Source organism: Euphorbia lathyris, chromosome 1 (genome assembly GCF_963576675.1).
Source record: "Euphorbia lathyris chromosome 1, ddEupLath1.1, whole genome shotgun sequence".
Taxonomy (NCBI): Eukaryota; Viridiplantae; Streptophyta; class Magnoliopsida; order Malpighiales; family Euphorbiaceae; genus Euphorbia; species Euphorbia lathyris.
The window spans coordinates 64,668,875-64,692,841 of NC_088910.1; positions in this window are offsets into that span (position 1 = coordinate 64,668,875).

A 23,967-nucleotide genomic window follows, 5' to 3' on the forward strand; every position below is an offset into this window, starting at 1 on the left:
CCATAACGCCAATGTATGTGTCTGATGTATGCTAAAGCAAATCAAGACTAAGTTAGATTATGAGACCTAAAATAAAATCCCTCATTAAAAGTTAAGTAAATAAACAAGTTATTAAAATCGGTTGCCCCTCCCTAATATTATAATTCAGCCGGCAGTACTGGGGGCCTTTGGGTTGTTGAGCAAACTCAAGCTCGGGGTCTTACGGTAACACCTGAATTATCGAAAATTACTTTTCATGAATATGGGGTAATACTTAAATTAGATTATGATAATTGGATGAGCAAACTCATGTTGTCATAAACTAATGGGCAATATGGTTGGGATTGATATGAATAGCATATTAGTTACTAATGTGGTTAGTAACCCAATAACCTAGGAATCACATTAAAGATGTGATTGATTACATGAATCTACCTAACGAATGAGACTAGCTTGTTGAGCAAACTCAAGGCGAAATCTCAGGAGTTAGGATCCTAGCTCACTAAAGGATTTGTGAAATTCTTCGAATTAATATGGAGGGCTATTAATTTGGCAAAATAGTGGGAGCAATCTAAAATAAACAAAAGGCCTATAATTTTAGATTGATACATTTTAAAGCAAATGAATAACATACGTTTACTCTTTCTCACTCTCAGGTTTATATAATCACTCTTAAAATCATGACTAAAACCAATCTGCAAGACATTCTTACCGATAACAAATTGAATGGTTCAAACTTCACCTTTCGCAACCTCAAAATTGTTTTGAAGTTCGATAAGATAGGTTATGTACTTGATACAAAGATACCCCCTATCCCTGCTGATGATGCTCTCATTGAGGAAATTGATGCTTACCAGAAGCAGAAGGTTGATGATGATCATGCCGGATGCATCATACTTGCATCGATGACACTGGAATTACAAAGGCAACATGAGGAAATGGATGCCTATTCCATCATCATGCACCTTAAAGAGCTGTTTGGGAAACAGACTAGGTGCGAACGCTACGAGATATCCAAGTTGCTATATCGTTGCAGGATGCAAGAGGGCACATCTGTCATGACACATTGTGTCAAGATGATTGGCTATATTACCAAACTTTCAAGTATTGGATTCGCGATGGATAACGAATTAAGCATAGACTTGATTCTTCAATCCCTCCCAGAGAGTTATTCACAGTTCATCATGAACTACCAAATGAATGACTTGCAAACCTCTCTTGAAGAGCTTGCAAATATGCTCAAGTCAGTTGAGCCCAATATGAAGAAAGACAAGGCAATACCAGCTCTTGTCATTGAGGGATCAAAGAAGAGGAAAGGGAATCTTCCCAATCCTAAATATCCCAAGAAAGGTAAGAGGGCCATGCCCACTGGAGCTAAGGGAAAGGAAGTAAAGAAGCCCAAAGGAGAGTGCCACTTATGTGGTAAAGACGGGCATTGGAGAAGGAACTACAAGGAGTATCTAGCCACCCTCAAGAAGGGAAAAGGCGGTGCTTCAACATCTGTATGTTTTATATTGAAATAAATACAATTTCACATCATGAATCTTGGGTACTTGATACCGGATGCGGATCTCATATTTGTACAAATATGCAGGAACTAAATCAGACTAAGGAATTGAAGAAAGGAAGCATAAACTTACGAGTAGGAAATGGAGCAAGAGTTGCCGCCCTCGCAATTGGAGATTATGTTTTAAATTTGCCCTCTGGGCTTGTAATAGAATTAAGGAACTGTTTGTACGTTCCACAAATGTCTCGTAACATTATTTCTATTAGCCGTCTTGTTGACGACGATTTTCATATTTCAATAAAAGACAAGAGTTGCAATTTTTATAAAGATTCGATCTTTTATTTTTCAGGAATATCACAAAATGGGATTTATGTGTTAGATGACAAAATTCCTGTTTTTGCAATTGATACCAAAAGATATAAGCTAGATAATTCAACTTACTTGTGGCATTGTCATTTAGGCCATATAAACAAAAGACGCATGCTTAAGCTACATCAAGATGGGCTTATAAATTCAATTGATCCTGAATCATTGGAAACATGCGAAGCATGTTTAAAAGGCAAAATGACAAAGACACCCTTTAGCAATAAAGGTGAAAGTGTATCAGACACTCTAGGACTCATTCATTCAGATGTATGGGGTCCTATGTCAGTCCAAGCAAGAGGAGGATTCAGATACTTCATTAGCTTCATAGACGACCATACCCGATATGGTCATATCTACTTGATGAAGCACAAATCCGAAGCTTTTGAGAAATTCAAATGCTTCAAGAATGAAGTGGAAAATCAACTAGAAAAGAAAATAAAGACACTTCGATCCGATCGAGGTGGCGAATATCTTTCGGATGATTTTCTGAATTATCTAACTGAATGTGGGATTTGCTCACAATGGACACCTCCCTATACACCACAACACAATGGTGTATCCGAGAGGAGGAACCGTACCCTACTAGATATGGTACGATCCATGATGAGCATACCATTACTTCCAAAGACATTCTGGGGCTATGCCTTAGAAACTGCCCTCTTCACCCTAAATCGAGTACCAACTAAATCCGCTACTTCCACACCATATGAATTGTTCATTGGTAGGAAACCCATGTTCTCATTCATGAGAGTATGGGGTTGTTCAGCATTTGTCAAACGCATTGCGTCCGACAAACTAGATTCTAAATCTGATAAATGTTTCTTCATTGGATACCCTAAGGAAACTGTGGGATATTACTTCTATCATCCAGATGATCAGAAAGTGATAGTATCCAAACACGCAACCTTCTTAGAGAAAGAGTTTCTCGAAGAAACACAAAAGGGAAGCATGATTGAACTTGAAGAAGTTCAAGAAGAAGAAACACCGACTGAAACAACAGAGGCAGTTGAGGTGCCCGAAGCAGTCCCATTAGATGAGACTGCAGTACCACATATTCGTAGATCACAAAGAGTTCATGAACTCCCAGTTAGATATGGTTTTCTAGTGGGAGACGATGATGAGGTTCTCGTGTTAGACGATGAACCCGAAAACTACGAAGCGGCTCTTACTAGTCCAGATTCTAAAGCATGGCTTGAGGCCATGGATTCTGAAATGGATTCCATGTACACCAACCAAGTGTGGACTTTGGTTGATCCACCCGAAGGGATAAAACCCATTGGGTGCAGATGGATCTTCAAAAAGAAGACAGACATGGATGGAAATGTTAGCACCTACAAAGCTAGGTTAGTAGTGAAAGGATATCGTCAGAAGCAAGGAATTGATTATGACGAAACTTTCTCTCCTGTGGCTATGTCCTCATCAATCAGAATCATGCTTGCTATTGTCTCCCACTACGATTATGAGATTTGGCAAATGGATGTGAAAATAGCTTTCCTAAACGGAAACCTGCTTGAGGATGTATACATGATGCAACCTGAAGGTTTCATATCAAAGGATGCAAACAAAGTTTGCAAACTTCAGAGATCCATTTATGGACTCAAGCAAGCATCTAGAAGCTGGAACAAGCGTTTTGACGAAACCATAAAACAATTTGGTTTCGAACAAAATTGCGAAGAAGCTTGCATTTATAAGAAAGCAAGTGGGAGCTCTGTAGCATTTCTAATATTATATGTGGACGATATATTACTAATGGGAAATGACATAGCTCTGCTACAGTCGGTAAAAGTATGGTTATCTGGTAACTTCTCAATGAAATACCTTGGTGAAGCAGCTTATATACTTGGTATAAAGATCTACAGAGATAGATCAAGAAGAATGCTTGGTCTTTCACAGGCTACATACATCGAAAAGGTGCTAAAGCGGTTTAGCATGCTTGAATCGAAACGAGGTAACTTACCCATGCTACATGGAGTAAAGTTAAACAATCATCAATAAAACCGATGATGATAAGAAGCGCATGGCTGTAGTCCCGTACGCCAGCGCAATCGGTTCGATTATGTATGCTATGCTATGCACTAGACCTGACGTAGCATTTGCGTTATCTATAACGAGTCGTTACCAAGGAAATCCGGGAGACGAGCACTGGATTGCCGTCAAGAACATTCTTAAGTACTTGAGAAGAACTAAAGATATGTTCCTAGTGTACGGAGAAGGGGATCTGAAAATTGAAGGATTTTCAGATGCAAGTCATCTCACAGATGAGAACGATTTTAAATCCCAATCAGGATACCTATTTATCTTGAATGGGGGCGCGATCAGTTGGAAGAATTCCAAGTAGGGAAGCGTAGCTTTCTCTACGACCGAGTCAGAGTATATCGCAGCTGCGGAAGTAGCAAAGGAAGCGGTTTGGATTAGAAAGTTCATTACAGAACTTGGTGTGGTGCCTGACATTGTAAATCCCATTACACTGTATTGTGATAACAATGGAGCCATTGCGCAAGCAAAGGAACCACGGTCTCATAATGCGTCCAAGCATTACCTTAAGCGATACCACATTATAAGAGAAATTGTGGCAAGAGGAGATGTGAGAATAGAAAGAGTACCTACAGAGGACAACGTTGCAGATCCGTTGACAAAGCCCTTAACCCAGAAAGTACATGATCGTCATCTAACTTCTACTGGGATAAGTTATAGAAACAATTGGCTTTAGTCCAAGTGGGAGTATATTGGGGTTTAGTGTCCTATAGACAATTGTTCTAGGATACAAACTTAATGTAAATGAAGTGTTCTTTATATCATTTGTTTTAATGAGATATATGTTTTATAACTATATAAAGGCAATCCCTTTTAAGCACTAAATAAAGTCTAATAAAAGGAAATCCGTAAGTTTGTTTTAAAGTGATTATAAAGTGTTCATACAAGCATGAAGTGAGACAAAACTTTATAATAAACTAATAAACTTAAAACCACCCCAAGTCAAGTGATATATTTAGGATTGATATATCACTGTTGAGACTTGCATGTAACAATGTCTTCTGTCCGACAGAAAGCTGATCTCACAAGCTTCATATATACAGATATCTGGACAGTTACATGGATCCGATGAAAAGTAGTTCATTAGGATTGGGGACCCGACTTGAGATAACAGGATGGGTAGATTCATCCTTGTCACATGTTCATCTCATTGGTATTAATAGGTGTAAATAATCCTCAGACTCAAAGGAATATTAATTGGTATTCTGGATTACGGAATGTGACGCTTTGACTCTGGTGTAACACGATCCTTAACAGAGATGACTCTAGGGTGTGAACAGCAGACGTTGGGTATCACAGGAAGTGATTCCGGGATCGTTATATATTGGATTGAGCATTTATCACTCCCGATAAATGGGATATATGTCCATGGATCGCTTGTGGAAGACTCGACTCTAAATCCTTGCAAGGTGATAGCTTAAGACTTGAAATACAGATTTCACTTAACCTATCTATTTTGAGTTGACTCGGCCTGTACAAGTAAAACGAACGTCTCGCTATATGTGACTTGACATTACCCATAGTCATAAGATTCAGTTCAAGGACGTAGTTGATAAAGGATTGAATTATACCGTAACTAATACTGAAAGGTCAACGACAGAATCAACCTGTCTTCTTATAGCTCTAGGGGAATGATTACGGACTTGCTAATCACATACTCTGTACATCATTCCGTTATGCAAAGATTAAATATAATTCTTTGAAAATTAATTTTAATAGTTGCATACGACTAGAAGCAATAAGAACCTAATGGGTCACACATAAGACTTGGAACCCAAAAGAGAGACAGATGTTAATTAATTGATGGAAGCCCAACTGAGCCCAGTAAGGCCCAGTAATAGAGGGGGGTCGAAATTTATGTATATAAATACATAAATAATTAATTTGATTTTATCTATTCTAATTAGATTAGGATTATGAATTAAATTAATTAAAGGATAAATAAGTTAGGAGTTTTAATTAGATTAAATTACTCCTATTATTATCCAATAAGGTTATTATTATTATCCTTTATATATTAGATATATTAATGGATAATAATTATGAATCCTATTCCGAATAGAATTCTTATTTTAATAACCTAATTCTATCTAACTAGGGATTAGATACAAGAGATTATAAATAACCCCTCATATAGGATTTTCGAAATCCACTAAGTAAATCCCTACTGGAATTTTCGAAATACACAGTGCAACCGGGAGAGAGAATTTCGACACCCCTTGTTGAGGACGAAACAATCCACCGCTTCCTACCGATTCAATTGATTTCATCTTTCTTTCTTTATCCTTGATTTTGTGTTGATTAATTAGAGGCAATCTACTTTGGTTGCTATTCAACGGTTGATTCTAACTTGATCTTATATTTGTTTTGTTCTGTGCTCGGAAACTCGAAGTAAGAGTTGTGGGAACTTCGTTTACAATGGTAGATAGAACATCAAAAGGTATTTCTTCTTATCCCTCTTTATATGAAATAACGGTTAACGGATCTTATGGTTTATGGAAATAGGTTAAAATTTTTATATTTCCGCTGCTATACGTTAGCCTATTTTCCAACAGAAAGGACGAAAGCCCAACATTAGATACTTTCGTGCTTTTGGTTGTAAATGCTTTATACTCAATACAAAAGACAACCTTGCCAAATTTGATTCTAAAGCTGACGAAGCAATCTTTCTAGGGTACTCAACTAACAGTAAAGCATATAGGGTGTTTAATAAACAAACTCAAGTCGTAGAAGAGTCTGTCCATATCGAGTTCGATGAAACTGACCCTGCATGTAAGTCAAGTCAGTCTGGCGAAGATGACCCAAGCTCAGCTTCCACTGACCAAAATGGAGTCGTTGAGTCATTACCGCACGGGCTGACCAAAGGTAAAAGCGAACCTGAAATTACCTTTGCTGACCAATCTAAAACTGCAGAGATTGTTGAAACACCAGCTGCTGACAACTCAACATTACCCAAAGAAATCAAAATTCTAAGAGGACACTCGGAGAAGTCCATTCTTGATGCTGCTGAGAACAACCTGATGACAAGAAATCAACTCAGGAGATATCTTAGCAATGTTGCGTTCGTCTCAGTCCATGAACCAAAGTGTTTCATCGATGCTGAGCACGACGAATTCTGGATCAATGCTATGCAAGAAGAGCTTGATCAATTCAAGAGAAATGAGGTATGGGATTTAGTACCAAAACCTAGGAATCAAAAGACCATAGGAACTAAGTGGGTCTTTAGAAATAAACTAGATGAGCAAGGCAATGTAGTCAGAAACAAAGCCCGACTTGTGGCCCAAGGCTATAGTCAGCAAGAGGGCATTGACTATGGTGAGACCTTTGCTCCCGTCGCTAGGTTAGAGGCTATACGAATATTATGTGCATATGCTAGTTTTATGAACTTCAAACTATATCAAATGGATGTCAAAAGTGCTTTTCTTAATGGATTTATAAACGAAGATGTATATGTTAGTCAGCCTCCCGGGTTTGAAGATCCAAAATTTCCAAACCACGTTTATAAACTCAAGAAGGCCCTATACGGCCTGAAACAAGCACCACGTGCTTGGTACGAGAGGTTGACCAGTTTTCTGCTGACCAGGAACTATGTCAGAGGTAAAGCTGACACAACTTTGTTCATTAAGAAAAAGGGTAAAAATACCCTGCTGGCACAAATTTACATAGATGATATAATCTTTGGTGCTACTGATGAATCTATATGCAAAGAATTTAGTAAACAGATGCAAACTGAGTTCGAGATGTCAATGATGGGGGGAACTCAACTTCTTCCTTGGTCTACAAATCAAGCAAGGGAAGAACGACATCTTCATCAGTCAGTCTAAGTATGCTAAAGAAATGTTAAAGAAATTCGATATGGAAGAATGTAAGCCCATATCTACCCCTATGGGTACTGACATTGTCCTTTGTGCTGACGAGAAAGGTAAGTCAGTAGACAGTAAATTATATCGAGGTATGATTGGCTCTCTACTTTATCTTACTGCTAGTAAGCCTGACATTCAGTACTCAGTATGCTATTGCGCAAGATACCAAGCTGACCCTAGGGAATCTCACCTTATAGCTGTAAAAAGAATTTTTAGATATTTGCAGATCTGAGTTAATGCAGGTTTATGGTATCCAAATACAAATGACTTCACACTCATTGGATACACTGACGCTGACTATGGATGAGATAAGCTAGAGCGTAATAGTACTTCGGGAGGGTGTCACTTCCTTGGAAGTTGTCTAGTATCTTGGTTCAGTAAGAAGCAATCATCAGTGGCCCTGTCAACAGCTGAAGCTGAGTACATTACTGTTGGAAGCTGTGTGGCCCAGGTCCTATGGATTAAGCAACAGCTGGAGGATTATGGAGTACAAAATGATACAATTGAAGTCAAATGCGACAATAAGAGTGTCATTGACTTGTCCAAAAATCCAATCCAACACAGCAGGATGAAGCATGTCAGCATTCGACATCACTTCATTAGAGACCATGTATTCAAAGGTGAGATCAAGCTGACCTACGTACCAACAGATGAACAGCTTGCGGATATCTTTACGAAGCCTCTGGCTCGTGAGCAATTTAACATACTACGGGAAGCTATCGGTATGTCTAATCCTCTGCAATAAAATTCTATGCTTAAGTGAATGTTAAATGATTACCATGCTGAGTGATTTGTGCTAAATCAGTAACTATTGCATGCTGAGTTCAATATAACATAAAATCACCCTATGCTAAGTAGACATACATACTAAGTGATTATTTTAAGCTGAGTTACTAAGCACACGAATATTTCCTCTACATAAAACTGAGCACTCAGAAAGACAAAAACTCTTGAGATTCTAGACACTGAGTAAATCTAGTTGCACAATAAATGCTAGCACGCGCATTGAATAGCCACCTAGGATGATGTAAGCTCAATAATTAGAAAACACATGCACCGATTGTGTCATAAATGCCAGGATACATGTTGATTGATCATCTCGATGCCAAACCGCCATTCTGACCTATCAGATCAACTAGGCACTCCTTTAAATAGTGGACGAATTCCCACTCATCTCTCTTTACATTCGAAAATTCTGGCATTCAATCTCTCTCTCTCTCAAATCCCAAAACCTCTCAAAATTTCTCAAGGAATCATATCCGACGATTCACAAAACATCTCCAGTGCCGATTATGATCAAAATCGCTCCGATGAAAATCCTCCTTCCCATGCTCAGCAGGACTATGAAGAGACTTCAACTGAGTCTCAAGAACATGGTCAGCATGACCAAACTAAGGTCAGCACCTCCGGCAAGAACCCTCAAGCTAACCAAGCAACTCCGTCAAAGAAACAGAAAAAGGAGAAGCAACCTAAGGAGCATGTTTTCCTCCCTGTATACAACAGCGTTAAAGGTTGTGAGGTACTCCGATGTCGTTGGTTCTCTAAAGGGTTCGTAGAGGCTGAGAAACCCTTCTGTGAGTTGATCTCCAAAAACGGATGGACCCAACTCTTCTCTCTCCCCGGTAACACCTATCCACACCTGGTAAGGGAGTTTTACACAAACCTCAGAGTTAACAAGGACAATGTTGACCACTTAGTGACCAGGGTCAAAGGCAAGAACATCACAATCACTCCATCCTATCTAGCAACCCTACTAAAGCTGCCGGCCAAAGGTACAGAATTCAGGACCATGAACGATCACGCCAAACTTGACTACCCTGTTGAGTTTTGTAAGCCGAAGGACCACAAAGGAGAAATAGCCAGCACGTGTATGGGTCAGCCTCAGAAAATGGCTCATTACATCCTGACCAACTTTCTATTCCCAAAGGTCAACTCCTCCTCTTCGGCCTCAAACTTTGAGCAATGCTTCATTTGGCATATGCTGACTTACCAACCACTCAACATGCCCGTCTTTCTTGTCGGCACATTCCAACGGAGCACCGAGAAACTCAGGATGGGCTCCTTTATCACAAAAATCCTTCAGGACCATCAAGTAAGCACGGTCGAAAAAGTTGAGACATGGGGTACTGAAATCACAGCTGCACTGCTGTTTGGACTAGCCTATAATCAACTGATTAAGTCCAAGAAAGGAAAGGGGGCTCAGGTTGAAGAAGAACCCGAAGAAGGGGATAATATGGTTGAAGCAGCACAGGATGTGCCAACCAAGAAAGGAAAGAAAGTAATGGCTAAACACGCTGACCGAACAAGGCAAGATAAGAAGCGGAAAGCTGACCAATCCACAAGGGATGTCAACACAGCTCCGAGGAAGCTGAGAATAGTATCTAGTGGATAGAAAGCTGCTGCTGAGCAAACTCAAGGTGAACCTAAGTCAGCAGAAAAACTGAAAAGGAAAGTTGAGCCTGAGGAAGAAAGTGAGGAAACCCCTGAGCAACCTTTGCAAAAGAAGAAGAAAAATTCTGGGTTGAAGCCAATTGATGCACCTCCTCTTGACTTTGTAATCTCCGAAGACTCACACTTTGTGAGAAGTCAAGAAATTGATCTTGAGAAAACTCCTACTGACCAAGAAGAAGAATTGGGTGATATTGGAGGTCAGTTTCATGCTGAGCAGACAGGCTCTGCTAAGCCAAGTGAGAAAATTGTTGCTGAGCAAAATAAAACAGTTGATGCTGAGCAGACTAAGAATCAAACTGAGCAGCTAGTACAGGACAAGGTTGTGGAAGGTATCGATGCTGACCTTGGTCATATCTCTGCCTCTGAGTCACTTGACTCTATTGCTGCTGACCCCCTTCTCAAACCAATAAGGACAGAACAGGCAAATGACTCAAACAAAAGGCTCAGAAATCTCCAGTCATCGACCTTCTGGATGATTCTCCACTAAGGGAACCGATCACTGCCCTCACCAAACTCCAGTTTCAATTCTTCTGCACTATCATTGAGCCAACCCTAGACCAACTCAAGGAAAAGCAAGCCTCTATTTCTCAAGCTGAGGAACAAGCCGATCCCAAAGCTCCTCAAGGTCCTGTCTCTGCCGAGCAAGTACTCGAAGTCCCTACTGCTCAAGACAAAGAGTTAGCAAAGGAAAATCCTGCTCAAGTCAGCTCTGAACTACCTCAACCTAATCAGCTTCAGACTGACCCTGAGCAAGTCAACATCTCTACTGATCCACCTCTCCCAAATCCTTTAACGCAAAATGATAACCAATCAGTTCCTGCTGGTGATCTGAATAAAAGTCTAGCCACTGACCACGCTGGCACATCTAATTCTGGACAGCACCAAACAACTCCTCCGTCCGATGCTACTCATATTCCGGCCTCTGAACCACAACATGATGAATCCTATGCTTACTTGCATGCTACTGAGTCTGGACGAAGAATCATTGACTCAGCTCAAGCCTTACTTCAGGATATTCATCAAACCAATGTCGATGTTGCTGGGTCTGTTAATGTTGATCCAACATAACTCTCCTCTGTCACTCAACTTTTAACTGAAATCAAGGGTCTCAAGGACTTACTGAGTGTCATGACATCCTTTCAATCTCAACAACCCAAACAAAAATCAATAGTGAAGCTGGCCGAACTCCAGCTGATGATGGTGAACCATATGAACTCCATCCAAGGTCAACTCAAGACCTTATCAGCTGCAAACTCAACATATGCAACCTCTGCTAAGGTAAATCGACACTTCTCCCAACTGACCTCTAAGCTGACCGGAGCTCGTGAGCTTATCTCCTCCTCCTCCCAGTGTTCCATCGAACAGATTAGTGAAGTCGTTCGCCTCCTCAACCCGAATAAACAGGAGATGGAAACTGACCTTGTGAAGACTAATGAGATTCTACAATGCACTCAGTCTACCCTTAAGCAAGTTCGGCATACCAATGTTCAACGTCAGAATTATGAAACTGCCCTACTTAGGATGTTTCATCAATCATATGCCAAACTGTCAGAATCTATCACTTGGATCGGGAAATCTCAAGAGTATCTTTTAAGTATGCTCAGTACCAACATTAAGATCCCCGCTTCCACTATGGCCGATGGCATGGCAGTCTTCGACGGTCTCCGAGAAAGTACGAGTCAACTTCATCTGTACTCATCCAAATTATCTCGTGCTGCTTAGCAGGGAATCTTCTTTCCTCCTCCTTCCAATCACGATGCTGGCAAAATGGGGGAGAAATAACGCGCTGATGGAACTTAGCAGAAGCCTGGTCCATCTTCTGCTGACCCGAGAAATCCAAGTCAGCAACAAAAAACTGCCAAAGGCAAAGGCAAACTTCAAGTCAACATCAAACGCTAGATTAGAAATAGTTTTAGACTTGTAACTTTATGTTTGGAAGTTTCTGTTTTTGTTATGCTGACTATCTATTCAAGCATCTTTTTATCCAAACTGACTTATCTATATGCGATGCTTACCTAAAATACTTATATGCTGATCTGTCATACTTAGCTATCTATTGATCAACAAATTAAATATTTTAAACATAAAGAAAATACAAGTAAAATACAATCAGCCCACATTACTCTGATACCAATATGATAACTCTGATATGTATGTGCAACACTGAGTAATAACTATATGTTCCAAGTATTGACCATCTTCTGTAAGCTGACCTAGGCTCACTTGAATTAGATCTTGGAAGGTCTAGAATTGAACTAAGTCAGTAAAAGCATGTCTTAATTTCACTCGATTAAATCTTGGAAGGTTTAGAGTCAAATTGAGTAAATAGATGCAACCCTTACGGGGGAGTAACTTCAGAAGAATAAAAGGTAAAACAATCATGGGGAATCTCGATGCTGAGTTCCATAATTAAATATTTTTGCCAACATCAAAATGGGGGAGTTTGTTGAAACACCTTTCCACATGATTTTGATTTGACAAAATTATTTAAGTTAATCCATGATTAAGGGGCAATTAAATTTAAGTGCTTTGATTTAATTGTACTAATATGTTTGTTCAATGTTGAGTATAATTATAAGTAAGAACAGAATTAAAAAATACGAAAGAATGAAGTCAGCATAAGCCACAGAAGCTGAGTAGAACTCGACTCAACATAATAGGAGAAAAGTCTTCTTCAGAACAAATGGTTGAAGATGAAGCTGGCCAAGGAAGCTGAGTAGAACACAACTCAGTGTCAAAGAAGAGAAGTCTTCCTCTAAAACTAAAGCTTGCAGACGAAGCTGACCATGGAAGCTAAGTAGAAGGCAACTCAGTATCGTCAATATCAAAGATCAAAGACAACGGCTATTAAAGTCAAGCTGAGTATTCATCAGGACAGCGCCAATGATCCGTTTGCTAAAAGACAAGATCCGACTGAGATCTGCGCCAACTCAGAAGCTTTGGAATTACGCAAGGAGACAGTTTTGAGATGCATGGGTCAACTGGCCGTTAGCTAAAAGATGAACCTATCAGAAGAAGACAAAGCCTGACGCCTGCTAAATTCAGACGACAGGATTAGCCTGCTATATTTGTATGCTGACCAGTGAATGACGCAAGGAGCCGTTTGAATTCAACGGATACTTCCAGATTCAAATGATTTTCACATCAGGAATTCACTATAAAAGGACAAGTGCTTCACTTGGATCCTTTGCTGAAAATACAAAAGAAAAAGAGCATACATACAAAGCACATTCAAACAAGAAAAAGATCTTACACCAAATTTATATTTCTGTGTAAAAGCTAGATTGAATTTGTATTCATCTAAAGTGTTCTTCATCTAGAAAGAACAAGTTTGTATCAATTGTAAAAATTGAGAGAGTGGTGCTGAGTACTCGGTTTTAATACTCAGCGGTAGAGAAAAATCTAAGTGTTCGGTTGTAGCGCTTAGTGGGGTTTAGTAGACGAATAAAGGACGGTACTCTTGCATATTCAACTGCCTTGTAAATGGTTTGTGCTCTACCTTTAAAGAGCTCAGTATTGGATTGAAAAAGCCCGGAAGGATTCTGGGGACTAGACGTAGGCGGAGAGGCTGAACCAGGATAAGTCTGCTGAGTAATTTCTAACTCTCTCTCAATATATATATGTATGTGTTGCTTGCTTAACTTACTCAGGATATATATTGTATAAGCTAACACTGAGTAAATCGGAGTGCTGAGTTGGAAGCTGACCTTAAGTGTTAATTCCCAACTCACGTGTAAAACAGTTCCAGTCAGCCTCTGACTAAAGTTGTCTTATACCTTGCTCGACCGTGCTGGCCTATACTGTGTAAAGTAATTAAAAGAATTATATTAAGTCAGCATAATTAAGCGAAAAAGTTACATTAGTTCCTAACCCCCCCTTGGAACTAATTACACGGGACCAACAAAACGATGAATCAACCTCATTAGAACTGGCCTTTTTCTTTACCTTATTTTTTCTTTTTCATCTACTCTAGGAAGCCCCTTTGAGCTTGTATTTTGTAACTTATAGTTTTCTTCTTTCGTCTAACCCAATTTTTGCAAAATTATCACTTAGTTTGTTACCTAACCCGAGTTTTTGCAAAGCTCACACCGAGTCTTTGTTTTCTTCTAGCGCTTTCTCTTTGTTTATGGCATAATAGTAGCAAGCCAAAAGGCTAAGAAGTGAATGAGCATCACTATCCAAAAGAAAAAGAAAAAACAGAAAAGGAAAAGAAAAAGAGACGAACAAAAAGGGGAGAACGCCATTCCCCAGTTCTTAAAATTAGAACGTCTTAGAAAAAAATGAATAAAAAGCTCAGTCACTTCATATTTGCTAAAGCCATTTTTAAACTCCTAACATTTGTTGTACCTTTAACCCTCTAACCATATTACAACACCAATTCGAGGCTGTTTTTGATATCATCGGAGTCATGTAGCATAGTAGAGGAACTCGGATGAACGTGCAAAATCAACGTAATCCTAAAGCAAGAACATAAGCCGAGAGTAAACACTTTAGCCACTAAAAATGTGTGAATTGAGTGAACAACCTATGGTGAGGTGTTTTACTTAGCTATCCCCTTAAGCTCATTTAATTGAACATGTATCCTTTTCTTAAGCGTATGACCTGTGATAATTGAAATGCGGCTTTTGGATATCGTGTCTCTACTTTGTACTTCCGAATGTATGTGATTAAAGATGCTCGAAATTGTGTCAAGCACCTAGTAAAACTAGGAGGATTTCCTAGCTTGCTTGTGATTGCGGGTTTAGTTTCTTAGTTTACTTAGGGACAAGTAAATTTTTAAGTGCAAGGAGGTTTGATAGGGGTCAAAAACCCTATCTTTGGGTGCGGTTTTAGGACGGTTTTTAGCGTAGTTTTTACTAATAAGCGAGCAATTCTCGCATTTATATGCTTTTGTGTGAGTTAGTTAGAAATTGTATATGTTCTATTTACTTTTCGTTGTTTAGGCTCGTTTTCTTATTATTTTAGGCAAATATGGTCAAATTAGCATGTATGTTAAATTTCAATTATCTTTTATGGCTAATTAATCCACCAAAAGTCACACCAAACGGAGTGTTTACTCAAAACAAGCGATTGGCGGGTCAATTTAGCCTCGGAACTAATGTTATTTGGAGTTTACGTGCGTGTGCAGGTTAAAACATGAACGAGCTCAAGCAAAAATTGCGTTTCGGGACATCCGGCAGTCGCGCAAGGCGTTCTAGGCACTCCTACTCGTCGAAACTGGCCTTTTTGGGCCAGATCAGCGAGCTGGCACTGCCAGCCCGGCATTTGGTACAGACTCACTACGGTCAACAAAGTATGCCACTGTTGGCATTTGGCTCCAAAGACTTCGAGACTGACACGTTTTTAACTATACATCCCTCATTAAGAAGTGAGTCTGTACTAATATGTGTACTTCATTATTGTTAGAATTATACTATTAATTGACATTCTACCCCTATGGGTTCAAATCTGTGGTAATAAATTGAATTTATAATTCAATCATGTTAGATAGATATTGGTTTGGTTAATTGATACAAACTTATTTATTGTAATGTAGACAAGTAGCAACACATTATCATTGAATGACAATAGTGTAAACACGAGTAGAAGAATAAGTGGATTAACAACTTATTTAGTGAAAATGAATCAGATGTAGACAAGTGGCAACACATTATAGGTTTTTTTGGTTTTTCTACCTGTCTGCATTTCACTAACTTACTCATTTGCTTCTAAATGGTTTTTCCTTAGCTTCATTCTCTCTTCTTTATATTGTAGGATTATATTCAAACTTTGTTTGCATTTTGTTTTTCTCATTCTATTCCCCTTTCAAGATAGTTTTTGTCTTTAAAAGTAAATTCATTCACAATATTATATTGTATTGGCATATGTAAGGTATGGTCATTGTATATATAGCAATTTGAGGATAAATTGTAGTCTTTCTTGACTTTTCTTCCCTATTTATCTGAGGTTAAATGGTAACATTTAGGGCATCTCTTTTTGCTTATTAATTGATATAACTTAATTTTGCAAATCTTTTTATGTTACCACATACGTTACTGTTAAGTGGTCAAAGTTGATTGGATATAAATTTTTCTGCAATCTATCTAACCTAACACATGTAAATATGTTGACCATACCACATTGATTTTTTGAAGTGGAGTTTCCATTCTCCTTGACAACTCTTATATAGAAAAAAAATCAACAATATTTGATGTCGTTTTCTCTTAAATCAACTAATGAATTGAAGAATATATTTATATAATAGATAAAGATACATTTACAGTAATAAATGAGTAGAAAATTACTTGATTATATACACCGTGCATTGCACAGGAAGTTAAGCTAGTATATATATATATATATATAAACTCTATCTAGACTTAGATATATAAAAGAGGACAAAATTATTCTCCTTTAGTACATAAAGTTGATCATCCTCTATCTACTTTAGTCAGAGCCATTTGTGTTAAAAGATTCGTCAAATCCTTTAGATCTAAATGTAATTAACTTTATCATTTAACATATGCATAATTCACGCAACACATTTTTTTAAAGATTACACAACACGAATCTAAAATTCATATTTATATCATTTCATCAATTTTCTCAAAATAATAACCTTAAATTAACTTTATCATTTAAAATATGCATAATCCACGCAACACATTTTTTTTGAAAGATTACACAACACAAATCTAAAATTCATTTTTATATCATTTCATCAATTTTCTCAAAATAATAACCTTATTTATTTACATCTAAGTATAGAAAAACAAGATAACATTCTTTTAAAAACGCCATTTTTACACAAATACCTTCAAAATAACTATTTTGAACATAAAAACAAGAAAAACACTTTTTTATGTAGAAATATGTTAACAAAAACACAACAAGAAAACAGATTTTTTATGGGGAAAATATTCCCCACAGAATATTGAAATTTCACCACCATAGGCATTTTGTGGCGAAAAAAATGTCCATAGGATCGCCACTGTTAGATCGACGTTAAAGGTAATTGTGGCAAAAATTGCATTCATCACAAAGACGCACAATTGTGGTGAAACCTTCATTCGCCACAAATGAATTTTTTTTCTATGGCGATTTTTATCTTCCCCACACCAAACCCTTTGGCGAAATTTATCCTCACTAATATGTACAAATTCGAATACCTCGTGACGGTATGAAAAGACTTTTGTGGAGAAAATTTCCCCACTAATGATCATACTATTCTGTGAGGAATTAGATTTCACCACAAACAGTAATGCTTTTTGTGGGGAACATTTCCCCACTAATCATGCTACTTACGTGATGGGGAAATATGAATATCCCCACAATTCTCACTTTTATGTGAGGAACATGAAATTCCCTTAAAAATCAAATATCTTTAATATTATATTTACTTTTTATTATTTGATTTATTTAGATATTTATTACTAAATATCATATATATTAAGAATGTAAACGAATTTAAATAAATTGTCAAAATAAAATTAATATAGAGAAATAAACTAACAATTATATATCATTAATAGTAAAATCATATTAGTTACAAAAAATAAATACAACTTTACAAAATAGACCCAAAGTATGGTGCAATCCAACCAAGTTAACAACATCCGAACAATTACAAAATAACATACATGAACAAGTTAATGACAGAAATCGAATTCTGAGAAAATTTACAAGCTCGCCTTGGAACTGAATACCTTGTTCAAGACATACTTCTTCTAATTTAAGAGACAACAACATGATCAACTAATGGATGTCTTCTATGAGCATAAGGATCCCAATACTATAGAAATCAACTGCAAACAACAATTCCAAAATATGTTAATTAAAGAACCAAATGTATATTCATACAAACCATAACACAAAACACTAAAAAATGACTAAAATTACACAGACATTAAGCAGAAATGGGGTAAATTACATACGTGGTGTATAACCTTTACCCATTTTCACATTTTGGTGTACAACCAAAAATTTGTCACACTAAACTGTACAAACTTCAGATGACCTCCCACTAAAGTATACAGCCGGTTTTTGTGACCGGTCAACTCTGATCAACTATGCCACGTCAGCATTTTTCATTGTAGAATTTAAAAAAGTGGGACCCACTCTTTATGGAATGACTAATATAGCCTTATTCCTTATAAAATTACTAAAACACCCTCATCTTCCTCCCTCAACCCCTCTCTCCCATTTCTCTCTCTATGTTTTCTCTCTCACTCCCCTCTCTACCATTTCTCTCTCACTCCCTGATTTCTCTCTACCATTTCTCTCTCACTCCCTGATCGTTCAGCTTCCATCTTCTTCTACTGCGGCAATGAAGGCGATATTGTTTGGTTCGCTCAGAACACTGGATTTCTCTGGGAACTGGCTCCTCTTTTTGGCGCGTTGGTTGTTTTCCCTGAGGTTTTTTTTTTTAATTGGAGCTTTTGGTTTTCAAGAAACTTATAAGGAAAATTGCTACTTTGAATTAAAGTTGTGTTTCCTTTAATTGGGATTCAAGGTGTTAAAATGTGGATATTGTAGCATCGGTACTACGGGGAATCAATGCCTTACGGGAGCAGGGACATTGCATATAGCAATGCCACTATGCTTTCATATCTAACGGTGGAGCAAGCACTTGCTGATTTCGCGGTGCTGGTTACTGACTTAAAGAGGAATTTATCGGCTGAGGGTTGTCCGGTACTATTGTTTGGCGGATCATACGGTGGAAGTAAGAAAACTTGCCAAAATTATGTCTTAAATCCTTTAACTATCGATTAGTGAATGCTAATTATGATGCGTTTTAAATGGAAACATAGTGCTTGCTTTATGGATGAGGCTCAAGTACCCTCACATAGCGATTGGTGCACTTGATTCTTCCGCGCCAATTCTTCAATTTGAAGATATTGTGCCACCGGAAACATTTTATGACATCGTCTCAAATGATTTCAAAGTCAGTTTCTCCTTTTTTCCCCTTTGATAATTTTTTGTCCTAGTTTAAGAAAAGCTGGTATTTTTCTCTGTGTTTGAAGTGATTAAAGGTGTCCCACATGAAATTGAATAACACAGGACAACTTACAGACTGGTTGTCATCTGCATATAGTTATTTGGCAATGGTGGACTACCAGTATTCTGTTGGGTTTATGGTAAAGAGAGGAGTGAGAGTAGTAATTTTATAAGGAATAATGCTATATTAGTCATTCCATAAAGAGTTGGTCCCACTTTTTTAAATTCTACAGTGAAAAATGCTGACGTGGTATAGTTGACCAGCGTTGACAGGTCACAAAAACCAACTATACACTTTAATGGGAGGTCACCTGAAGCTTGTACAGTTTAGTGTGACAAATTTTTGGTTGTACACCAAAGTGAGAAAATGGGTAAAGGTTGGCACCACTTATGTAATTTACCCAGCAGAATTGTCATGAGAAACATTAAACAAGTAAAATATCATAACAATATTTAAAAGATTAAGGATGTAAATTCAGTATCAGGATTTACAACTTAACTTCATAATAGCATATCAAATGTAGTACTAGTATGGAAGTAACATAGTAGGGAAAACTACACGCTAGGGAGACAAGACTTGAAGATTTGTTAACATAAGAAAATGGATTGTGGTTAATTTTAATTCAAAACCTACCAATTGGTACCTTACACACTTCCACAACTATATTTTTGCTAGTTTTTTTTATATCTCCTATATTTTACAGAGCAATGGTGCATAGAATAGAAAGGCAACAATTTCTAACATTAATGCACTCATCATAGCATAAAATATGACAGCAAACTAGCCCAGTGAGCATCTAGAAGTAGACGACCAAGTCACCTAATAGAGACACGGTTGAACGTTTCAAAGTTCTCTGTAATTGTACATCCTTCATCTTTTAACTTCTCCAAGATCTTGACCCTACAACAAAAAATCCGCATATTTTTAAAATGTTGTAGACTGGATACCGAGGTTTGTTAATTGTTATCATACCTAAACCATTGGAAAATAAGCAAACATAAGGCGTGCATTAGCTTCTTGAGACTTCCTTAAATGTGGATCCTCTCCGGTTTTAAAAACTAATGATAAGAAAAGGTAAAAAATGGCAAAGAATGTTACAATTATTAATTGATAAGAACAACAATATTATGATTCATGAAGTGTGCAAGTGAAGCATAACAAGGAGTATTCAATCTTATTCCAATTATTACATTTACCTTGTTTAAAAGAAAAGTGAAGCTGAAAAATAAATTACGGGCCATTGCAAGATAGCAAGTTGATAACTGAAACCTCCACGCCTTCAATCTCAGCTAAATCAATACCATTAACCTAATAACCACAAAGTAACTCATTCTAAATAATGATAGATGGGAAGCATGTAATTTACAAGGATATGAGCAGCTCACACAAAAAGAAAATGCAAATATGAATGTATAGATCATGAAAAGAAGTAGACATTACAAAGAAAAATTTAGATATTTGGTTACTTCAATTTGTTTGCAGTTCTTTGTTTATTACTTTGATGGTACTTTACATTTTTTTATTATTCGAATTTATTTACTTAATTTTCGTTTTGTGTTTTCATAAATATTCCGTTTTGGTTTTAAAGTAAAAACTTCATTTTAAAGCCTAATACGAACTATGACCCGATTTAGGGGTAATTCAGGGTTCAAACGTCGTAGATCCGCTATTTAAAAATATTTTGAAATCAATATTTTGAATAAAACTTCGTTTTAAAAATCCCTGTGATGAGCTATGACCCGATTTGGATATGTTTGGGGTTGAAACGATGAAGTAGAATAGATTTAATAAGTTTTATCAAATCTGAAAAGTGTAGGGACTGATTCTATAATTCTGCATTTTCTGTCATTAAATAGAGTTTAGTGACAGATTTCCATCACTAAATCTACTGGAACTTTAAAAATGTCATTTTTTTTTTACTTTTTCACTTCTTGGTTTGATATTTGGGATTTAATATATGTATTAGTTGTATGTTTGGGTAGATAATTTATTTTTATGGTATATGTGCTTATTACTTATATATTTTTATTATCCATATCCATTTTTATAGTTATTACCTATACTCTGTACTTTTATTATTTATATCAATATATATAGTGTATAATTTCCCTATTTCTATTTATGACATATGTGCTAGTTACTAGTTAAATTACATCTATATTAGCTATATTATATAGGTTTATGGATTATTTCCATTATTTACCCCTTATTACATTTATTCCCTATATGTATATCATTTACTCTATGTATATATTTTTATGCCTTTTATGATTATTACTATAATTACATTTTGTATAGTTATTAAACACATTTATAGTCTTGTGGACCGTTTTTATATATAGGTATTATATTTATCCTTTTTATTTTTTTTATTCATTATGGGATTATATTGTATAATTTACCAATGTCACACTTATTTTCATTATTTATATTATAAAAGTTAGGATAGTTATTTTTACTATATATGTATTTATTCATTTTCTTTTATCACTTGAATATATATGTATATATCTAGATTAGTAGGTTGGGTGATTTTTGATCTAATGTGTTATATGTTGTAATTATGCTTGTGATTAAGTGGATGTAAGGTTTAGTTTAGTGAAAATGGGGGATTAAATCATAAAAAAAGAGGTTTCAATTTGGTTTCCAAATTAAAGGTATTCAAATGCTTTTAAAATGTAAATAAAATGCTTTTTAATTTCATCTTTCCTATTAAACGAGTTCTAAAAATCTCATTAATTACCTAATATGTTCCAACAGCGGATTTAGGCAAATATGCAAAAAAAAGAAGTTTTAATTTGGGGTTTTTTAATTAAAGTTTCTAACGTTTTCTTAACGTAAATAAAATGTTTTTGACCCAACTATTTCTTTCTCAATTGATTTTTCACAAAATAATTAACTTGTGTGTCTAATCACATTTTTACAATTAAGCTTAAATGATTTTCTTACTTCGCGTTTTAAAGACGCTTAAGTCGTTCCAACGGCGACTTAAGTAAAAAAACATATAAATAAACGGGATTTTGAAACGTGCCTAAATCGTTACAACAGCGGTTTGGCACGAACCATGTAAATAAATGGGCTTTGGGAGAGGGTTTAGCCTTAGACATAATGTGTATAGTTTAAGTATATTTCATGTCAAACCCGGCCCAAAATAAGATCAGATAAGACGGTGAGACATTACCACTGACTTATTATATAAACCAGTAGCAATATCTCTCAATTAAGGAGAAAAATCAAATCAAAAACCAAATTCTGGTTTAAAGCTAAAATGAATAACATATATCGTTTCCAGCTTAACTTTTTCATACAGAGTCCGATTAAGGCGATTCAAAAACCCCTGGAAACATAAGATAAAAATAAAGAACTTTCATTTAGGACTCCATGACAGATTCGGCCTATATCTGGTCGAAAAATGCATCACAAGATTCAGGTATGAATCTGATCTTCCAGCAGCACCTATATAGACCATTCTCTATATCACTAGCTCAAAGTTATGACTTAATCATAAACGATATCACACTATTCCATAAGTTCTCAACTCCAGCTAATTATAGATATACCAGTAGATAATACAAACCAAACAAAAGGACACTGCCAAAAACAAGTTATACAAGTGTCCGTATACTATCCACATATATGTACATGAACAAAATGGATGCAATACCCTAGAGACGACTTGCACCTCGTAGCTGTAATCGAACCTTGCCCTAGGATCGAGTACCCCTCTCGGTACCTTGCACTTCCTCGCCTAAAACAAAACAATAAAAACATTTGGAAAACATGAGATAAAAATCTCAATAAGAAACTATCAGCTATAAAAATCAACTTTACTTAATATAACTACATATATATACATTTATAAAGGATTTAATCAAAACCTTGTAAAATATACTCAAAACTAAAGTTCGTAATAGGATCAAGGTATTAAACCAAAAACCAAAAATATATAATCTTGTATCCATTTTTGAGTTCATCCCCTTATAATTCAAATCACAATTCACAACATATACGAGACGTCTCTTAACATTGCCTATCCCATATGGTCTTACCCAACACTTCTCTGCCATACCCAATAGGTCTTCAGACTGTGTACACAGGCCATATTTCTCACTAAATATGGTCTTTGAAAATTAAATCCACCATACCGGACTACTCTCAATGGATACCAAACATTTAATTCCATATATATATATATATATATATATATATATATATATATATATATATATAGATTGAAACCAAAAACATATATGTGTATATGTATATACTTCACTTGATCATAATCAAGCTCACAAGTGTTCAATTCTCCAAAATATCAATCCTTAATCAAATAAAATTCCAAAGTTAATCAATCAACGAAAACCTCATATCAACATAACCAAGTAAAATCTGTAATTCATATATAAACATAGTCAATAGTTCATTTGAACTATAATTTCACAATAAAAAGTAAGATTGTGAAAAACCTCAATTTTACAAAATTCCGGCATAACCCTAAAATATCAATTTCTGGAAATTCTTTGATTATATATATATATCTATATACATAAAACTCAAAATATGGTTGATAGTTACTTACCTTAGCTATGAATTGAAGAAAATACACCCGTTCAATTCTCCGCTAAATCAGTCTAAGACGTTTCCCCTCCAAACACTTCCGAAATTCAGAAACTCTTCGATTAGGATTTAGATCTATGCCTAAGGATGCTATAGTTTAAGTTTCAAGTGATTTGGACGGTCGAATCTCCGTAAATCAAAGAAACGGTGGAGAAACGGTCGAAGAACGGTGA